Below are 10030 nucleotides of genomic sequence, written 5' to 3' on the forward strand. Positions count from 1 at the left end.
TACTAAACTATGACGTTTTTTGTCCATTTTTGGACGACAAACTAAGCTCTGACGTTTTTTTCCATTTTTGTACGACAAACAGAGCTATGACGTTTTTTGGTCATTTTCAGACGACATACTAAACCATGATGTTTTTTGTCCATTTTCAGATGACATACTAAACTATGATGTTTTTTGGCCACTTTTGGACGACATGCTAAACTATGACGCTTTTTGTCCATTTTCGGATGACATATAAATTTATATTTTTTTCCATTTTCAGACAACATACTAAACTATACTATGGCGTTTTTTTGTGGACAAAATTCGTAAGGATTTTTTATTCAAAGAAATCTGCTCTGTAGTGATTTTCACAGCCTCCTTTCCATTATTTCTTCATATGGCATGCTTTTACAACATGTTGAAAAAATCACCTTTTTTTTGACACAGTATACTAAGGCGTTTTTTTCGACGAGATTCATGATGATTTTTTGTTTCTCTATGAATTTTTTTTTTATTGATGGGCTTAGTGAAGTAAAGACAGGGAATGGGAGTCAATGGAAGACATGCAGCAAAGGGCCACGAGCAGGAATCAAACCTGGGCCACTGTGTTGAGACCATCCCTTGTACATAGGTCACTCGCTTAACCCGTTGAGCTATACAGACGCCCGTGACTTAATTTTCCAAAGAAATGGCTCTGTAGTGTCTTTCACAGCCTCCTTTACGTTATTTAATCATTTGGCATGTTTTTACCACGTTAGAAAATCCCATTTGTGTCCACATACAAACTAGACTCTGATGTTTTTTGTCCATGTTGAGACGACATACTAAACTATGACTTTTTTTGTCCATTTTCGAATGACATACTAAACTATGACTTTTTTTGTCCATTTTCGAATGACATACTAAACTATGACGTTTTTTGTCCATTTTCGAATGACATACTAAACTATTACATTTTTGTCCATTATTTGGACGACATACTATACTATGACGTTTTTTTTGTCCACTTTCAGACGACATACTACACTATGACGTTTTTTTTCCATTTTCGAATGACATACTAAACTATTACATTTTTGTCCATTATTTGGACGACATACTAAATTATGACGTTTTTGTCCATTTTTGGACGACATACTAAACTATGACTTTTTTTGTCCAGTTTCGGACGACATACTAAACTATGACATTTTTTTGTCCATTTTCGAATGACATACTAAACTATGACTTTTTTTGTCCAGTTTCGGACGACATACTAGACTATGACATTTTTTGTCCATTTTTGGATGACATACTAAACTATGACATTTTTGTCCATTTTTTTGGACGACATACTATACTAAGACGTTTTTTGTCCATTTTCAGACGACATACAAAACTATGACGTTTTTAATCAATTTTCAGATGACATACTAAACTATTACATTTTTGTCCATTATTCTGACGACATACTAAACTATGATGTTTTTTGTCTATTTTTGGACGACATACTAAACTATGACGTTTTTGTCCATTTTCGGATGACATACTAAACTATGATGTTTTTTGTCCATTTTTGGACGACATACTAAACTATGACTTTTTTTGTCCAGTTTCGGACGACATACTAAACTATGACATTTTTTGCCCATTTTCGAATGACATAATAAACTATGACGTTTTTTGTCCAGTTTCGGACGACATACTATACGATGACGTTTTTTTGTCCATTTTAAGACGACATACTAAACTATGACGTTTTTTGTCCATTTTTGGACGACAAACTAAGCTCTGACGTTTTTTTCCATTTTTGTACAACAAACAGAGCTATGACGTTTTTTTGGTCATTTTCAGACGACATACTAAACCATGATGTTTTTTGTCCATTTTCAGATGACATACTAAACTATGATGTTTTTTGGCCATTTCTGGACGACATACTAAACTATGATGTTTTTTGTCCATTTCTGGACGACATACTAAACTATGATGTTTTTTGTCTATTTTTGGACGACATACTAAACTATGACTTTTTTTGTCCAGTTTCGGACGACATACTGAACTATGATGTTTTTGTCCATTTTTGGACGACATACTAAACTATGACATTTTTGTCCATTTTTTGGACGAAATACTAAACTATGACATTTTTTTGTTCATTTTTGGATGACATACTAAACTATGACGTTTTTGTCCATTTTTTGACGACATACTAAACTATGACGTTTTTGTCCATTTTCGGATGACATACTAAACTATGATGTTTTTTGTCCATTTTTGGACGACATACTAAACTATGACTTTGTTTGTCCAGTTTCGGACGACATACTGAACTATGATGTTTTTGTCCATTTTTGGACGACATACTAAACTATGACATTTTTGTCCATTTTTTTGGACGACATACTATACTAAGACGTTTTTTGTCCATTTTCAGACGACATACAAAACTATGACGTTTTTAATCAATTTTCAGATGACATACTAAACTATTACATTTTTGTCCATTATTCTGACGACATACTAAACTATGATGTTTTTTGTCTATTTTTGGACGACATACTAAACTATGACGTTTTTGTCCATTTTCGGATGACATACTAAACTATGATGTTTTTTGTCCATTTTTGGACGACATACTAAACTATGACTTTTTTTGTCCAGTTTCGGACGACATACTAAACTATGACATTTTTTGCCCATTTTCGAATGACATAATAAACTATGACGTTTTTTGTCCAGTTTCGGACGACATACTATACGATGACGTTTTTTTGTCCATTTTAAGACGACATACTAAACTATGACGTTTTTTGTCCATTTTTGGACGACAAACTAAGCTCTGACGTTTTTTTCCATTTTTGTACAACAAACAGAGCTATGACGTTTTTTTGGTCATTTTCAGACGACATACTAAACCATGATGTTTTTTGTCCATTTTCAGATGACATACTAAACTATGATGTTTTTTGGCCATTTCTGGACGACATACTAAACTATGATGTTTTTTGTCCATTTCTGGACGACATACTAAACTATGATGTTTTTTGTCTATTTTTGGACGACATACTAAACTATGACTTTTTTTGTCCAGTTTCGGACGACATACTGAACTATGATGTTTTTGTCCATTTTTGGACGACATACTAAACTATGACATTTTTGTCCATTTTTTGGACGAAATACTAAACTATGACATTTTTTTGTTCATTTTTGGATGACATACTAAACTATGACGTTTTTGTCCATTTTTTGACGACATACTAAACTATGACGTTTTTGTCCATTTTCGGATGACATACTAAACTATGATGTTTTTTGTCCATTTTTGGACGACATACTAAACTATGACTTTGTTTGTCCAGTTTCGGACGACATACTGAACTATGATGTTTTTGTCCATTTTTGGACGACATACTAAACTATGACGTTTTTGTCCATTTTTGGACGACATACTAAACTATGACTTTTTTTGTCCAGTTTCGGACGACATACTATACGATGACGTTTTTTTGTCCATTTTAAGACGACATACTAAACTATGACGTTTTTTGTCCATTTTTGGACGACAAACTAAGCTCTGACATTTTTTTCCATTTTTGTACAACAAACAGAGCTATGACGTTTTTTTGGTCATTTTCAGACGACATACTAAACATTGATGTTTTTTGTCCATTTTCAGATGACATACTAAACTATGATGTTTTTTGGCCATTTTCGGACGACATACTAAACTATGACGCTTTTTGTCCATTTTCGGATGACATATAAATTTATATTTTTTTTCCATTTTCAGACAACATACTAAACTATACTATGGCGTTTTTTTGTGGACAAAATTCGTAAGGATTTTTTATTCAAAGAAATCTGCTCTGTAGTGATTTTCACAGCCTCCTTTCCATTATTTCTTCATATGGCATGCTTTTACAACATGTTGAAAAAATCACCTTTTTTTTGACACAGTATACTAAGGCGTTTTTTTCGACGAGATTCATGATGATTTTTTGTTTCTCTATGAATTTTTTTTTTATTGATGGGCTTAGTGAAGTAAAGACAGGGAATGGGAGTCAATGGAAGACATGCAGCAAAGGGCCACGAGCAGGAATCGAACCTGGGCCACTGTGTTGAGACCATCCCTTGTACATAGGTCACTCGCTTAACCCGTTGAGCTATACAGACGCCTGTGAATTAACTTTTCAAAGAAATGGCTCTATAGTGTCTTTCACAGCCTTCTTTACATTGTTTCATCATTTGGCATGTTTTTACCACGTTAGAAAATCCCATTTGTATCCACATACAAACTCGACTCTGATGCTTTTTGTCCATTTTCAGACGATATACTAAACTATGATGTTTTTGTCCATTTTTGGACGACATACTAAACTATGATGTTTTTGTCCATTTTTGGATGACATACTAAACTATGATGTTTTTGTCCATTTTTGGACGACATACTAAACTATGATGTTTTTGTCCATTTTTGGATGACATACTAAACTATGATGTTTTTGTCCATTTTTGGACGACATACTAAACTATGACATTTCTGTCCATTTTCAGACGACATACTATACTATGACATTTTTTGTCCATTTTCGGATGACATACTAAACTATGATGTTTTTTGTCCATTTTTGGACGACATACTAAACTATGACTTTTTTTGTCCAGTTTCGGACGACATACTATACGATGACGTTTTTTTGTCCATTTTAAGACGACATACTAAACTATGACGTTTTTTGTCCATTTTTGGACGACAAACTAAGCTCTGACATTTTTTTCCATTTTTGTACAACAAACAGAGCTATGACGTTTTTTTGGTCATTTTCAGACGACATACTAAACATTGATGTTTTTTGTCCATTTTCAGATGACATACAAAACTATGATGTTTTTTGGCCATTTTCGGACGACATACTAAACTATGACGCTTTTTGTCCATTTTCGGATGACATATAAATTTATATTTTTTTTCCATTTTCAGACAACATACTAAACTATACTATGGCGTTTTTTTGTGGACAAAATTCGTAAGGATTTTTTATTCAAAGAAATCTGCTCTGTAGTGATTTTCACAGCCTCCTTTCCATTATTTCTTCATATGGCATGCTTTTACAACATGTTGAAAAAATCACCTTTTTTTTGACACAGTATACTAAGGCGTTTTTTTCGACGAGATTCATGATGATTTTTTGTTTCTCTATGAATTTTTTTTTTATTGATGGGCTTAGTGAAGTAAAGACAGGGAATGGGAGTCAATGGAAGACATGCAGCAAAGGGCCACGAGCAGGAATCGAACCTGGGCCACTGTGTTGAGACCATCCCTTGTACATAGGTCACTCGCTTAACCCGTTGAGCTATACAGACGCCTGTGAATTAACTTTTCAAAGAAATGGCTCTATAGTGTCTTTCACAGCCTTCTTTACATTGTTTCATCATTTGGCATGTTTTTACCACGTTAGAAAATCCCATTTGTATCCACATACAAACTCGACTCTGATGCTTTTTGTCCATTTTCAGACAATATACTAAACTATGATGTTTTTGTCCATTTTTGGACGACATACTAAACTATGATGTTTTTGTCCATTTTTGGATGACATACTAAACTATGATGTTTTTGTCCATTTTTGGACGACATACTAAACTATGATGTTTTTGTCCATTTTTGGATGACATACTAAACTATGATGTTTTTGTCCATTTTTGGACGACATACTAAACTATGACATTTCTGTCCATTTTCAGACGACATACTATACTATGACATTTTTTGTCCATTTTCAGACGACATACTAAACTATGATGTTTTTTGGCCATTTTCGGACGACAAACTAAACTATGATGCTCTTTGTCCATTTTCGGACGACATACTAAACTATGACGTTTTTTTCCATTTTCAGACGACATACTAAACTATGATGTTTCTTGTCCATTTTCCGACGACATATACATTTATTTTTTTCCCCATTTTCAGACAACATACTAAACGATACTATGGCGTTTTCTTGTGGACAAAATTCGAAAGGATTTTTTATTCAAAGAAATCTGCTCTGTAGTGATTTTCACGGCCTCCTTTACATTATTTCTTCATATGGCATGCTTTCACAACATGTTGAAAGAATCACCTTTTTTCTCGACACAGTATACTAAGGCCTTTTTTTCGACGAGATTCATGATGATTTTTTGTTTCTCTATGAATTTTTTTTATTGATGGGCTTAGTGAAGTAAAGACAGGGAATGGAGTCAATGGAAGACATGCAGCAAAGGGCCACGAGCAGGAATCGAACCTGGGCCACTGTGTTGAGACCATCCTTTGTACATCGGTCACTCGCTTAACCCATTGAGCTATACAGACACCTGTGACTTAACTTTTCAAAGAAATGGCTCTGTAGTGTCTTTCACAGCCTTCTTTACATTGTTTAATCATTTGACATGTTTTTACCACATGTTAGAAAATCCCATTTGTATCCACATACAAACTAGACTCTGATGCTTTTTGTCCATTTTCAGACGATATACTAAACTATGACGTTTTTTTGTCCATTTTTGGACGACATACTAAACTATGACATTTTTGTCAATTTTCGGACGACAAACTAAACTGTGACGTTTTTTGTCCATTTTTGGACAACATACTAAACTATGACCTTTTTGTCCATTTTCAGACGACATACTAAACTATGACATTTTTGTCCATTTTCGGAAAAGAAATTGTTTTTTGTCCATTTTTGGATGACATACTAAACTATGATGTTTTTGTCCATTTTCGGACGACATACTGAACTATGACATTTTTGTCCGTTTTTTGACGACATACTAAACTATGATGTTTTTGTCCATTTTCAGACGACATACTATACTATGACGTTTTTTGTCCATTTTCAGACGACATACTAAACTCTGATGTTTTTTGTCCAGTTTCGGACGACATACTAAACTATGACATTTTTTTGTCCATTTTCGAATGACATACTAATCTATGACTTTTTTTGTCCAGTTTCGGACGACATACTAGACTATGACATTTTTTGTCCATTTTTGGATGACATACTAAACTATGACATTTTTGTCCATTTTTTTGGACGACATACTATACTATGACGTTTTTTGTCCATTTTCAGACGACATACAAAACTATGACGTTTTTAATCAATTTTCAGATGACATACTAAACTATGACGTTTTTGCCCATTTTCAGACGACATACTAAACTATGAAGCTTTTTGCCCAATTTTGGACGACATACTAAACTATGACATTTTTGTCCATTTTCAGAAAAGAAATAGTTTTTTGTGCATTTTCGGATGACATACTAAACTATGACGTTTTTTTGTCCATTTTTGGACAACATACTAAACTATGATGTTTTTGTCCATTTTTTGGACGACATACTAAACTATGACATTTTTTTGTTCATTTTTGGATGACATACTAAACTATGACGTTTTTGTCCATTTTTTGACGACATACTAAACTATGACATTTTTGTCCATTTTCGGATAAGAAATAGTTTTTTGTGCATTTTTGGACAACATACTAAGCTATGATGTTTTTGTCCATTTTCGGACAACATACTAAACTATGACATTTTTGTCCATTTTTTGACGACATACTAAACTATGATGTTTTTGTCCATTTTTTGGACGACATACTAAACTATGACATTTTTGTCCATTTTCGGAAAAGAAATTGTTTTTTGTGCATTTTCGGATGACATACTAAATTATGACGTTTTTGTCCATTTTCAGGAAAGAAATTATTTTTTGTGCATTTTCGGATGGCATACTAAACTATGATGTTTTTGTCCATTTTCGGACGATATACTAAACTATGACATTGTTTTGTCCATTTTTGGACAACATACTAAACTAAGACATTGTTTTGTCCATTTTTGGACAACATACTAAACTATGACGTTTTTTTTGTCCATTTTCGGCCGACATCCTAAACTATGATGTTTTTGTCCATTTTTTTGACGACATACTAAACTATGACATTTTTGTCCATTTCCGGTAAAGAAATTGTTTTTTGTGCATTTTCGGATGACATACTAAACTATGATGTTTTTGTCCATTTTCGAATGACATTCTAAACTATGACGTTTTTGTCCATTTTTGGATGACATACTAAACTATGACGTTTTTGTCCATTTTCGGACGACATACTAAACTATGACGTTTTTTGCCCAATTTTGGACGACATACTAAACTATGATATTTTTGTCCATTTTCGGAAAAGAAATTGTTTTTTGTGCATTTTTGGACAACATACTAAACTATGATGTTTTTGTCCATTTTTTTGACGACATACTAAACTATGACATTTTTGTCCATTTTCGTAAAAGAAATTGTTTTTTGTGCATTTTTGGACGACATACTAAACTATGATGTTGTTGTCCATTTTTGGACGACATACTAAACTATGACGTTTTTGTCCATTTTTTGGACGACATACTAAACTATGACATTTTTGTCCATTTTCAGGAAAGAAATTATTTTTTGTGCATTTTTGGATGACATACTAAACTATGACGTTTTTGTCCATTTTCGGACGACATACTAAAGTATGACGTTTTTGTCCATTTTTGAATGACATACTAAACTATGACGTTTTTTTGTCCATTTTTGGACAACATACTAAACTATGATGTTTTCGTCCATTTTTGGACTACATACTAAACTATGACTTTTTTGTCCATTTTTTGGACGACATGCTAAACTATGACATTTTTGTCCATTTTCGGAAAAGAAATTGTTTTTTGTGCATTTTCGGATGACATATTAAACTATGACGTTTTTGTCCATTTTCGGACGACATACTAAACTAAGACATTTTTTTGTCCATTTTTGGATGACATACTAAACTATGACGTTTTTGTCCATTTTTGGATGACATACTAAACTATGATGTTTTTGTCCATTTTTTTGACGACATACTAAACTATGACATTTTTGTCCATTTTCGGATAAGAAATTGTTTTTTGTGCATTTTTGGACAACATACTAAACTATGATGTTTTTGTCCATTTTTGGACGACATACTAAACTAAGACGTTTTTTTGTCCATTTTCGGACGACATACTAAACTATGACATTTTTGTCCATTTTTTGACGACATACTAAACTATGACTTTTTTTGTCCATTTTTGGATGACATACTAAACTATGATGTTTTTGTCCATTTTTGGACGACATACTAAACTGCGACGTTTTTTTGTCCATTTTCGGACGACATACTAAACTATGATGTTTTTGTCCATTTTCAGACGACATACTAAACTATGACGTTTTTTGCCCAATTTTGGACGACAAAATGACATTTTTGTCCATTTTCAAGAAAGAAATTGTTTTTTGTCCATTTTTGGACAACATACTAAACTATGCTGTTTTTGTCCATTTTTGGACGACATACTAAACTATGACGTTTTTTTGTCCATTTTCGGACGACATACTAAACTATGACATTTTTGTCCATTTTTTGACGACATACTAAACTATGACATTTTTGGACATTTTCGGATAAGAAATTGTTTTTTGTGCATTTTTGGACAACATACTAAACTATGATGTTTTTGTCCATTTTCGGACGACATACTAAACTAAGACGTTTTTTTGTCCGTTTTCGGACGACATACTAAACTATGATGTTTTTGTCCATTTTTTGGACGACGTACTAAACTATGACATTTTTGTCCATTTTCGGAAAAGAAATTGTTTTTTGTGCATTTTCGGATGACATACTAAACTATGACGTTTTTTGCCCAATTTTGGACGACATACTAAACTATGACGTTTTTTGCCCAATTTTGGACGACATACTAAACTATGACATTTTTGTCCATTTTCAGGAAAGAAATTATTTTTTGTGCATTTTCGGATGACATACTAAACTATGACGTTTTTGTCCATTTTCGAACAACATACGAAACTATGACGTTGTTTTGTCCATTTTTGGACAACATACTAAACTATGACGTTTTTTTGTCCATTTTCGGCCGACATACTAAACTATGACGTTTTTGTCCATTTTTGGACGATATACTATACTATGACTTTTTCGGAAG

The sequence above is a fragment of the Acanthochromis polyacanthus genome, chromosome 3 (assembly GCF_021347895.1).
Source record: "Acanthochromis polyacanthus isolate Apoly-LR-REF ecotype Palm Island chromosome 3, KAUST_Apoly_ChrSc, whole genome shotgun sequence".
NCBI lineage: Eukaryota > Metazoa > Chordata > Actinopteri > Pomacentridae > Acanthochromis > Acanthochromis polyacanthus.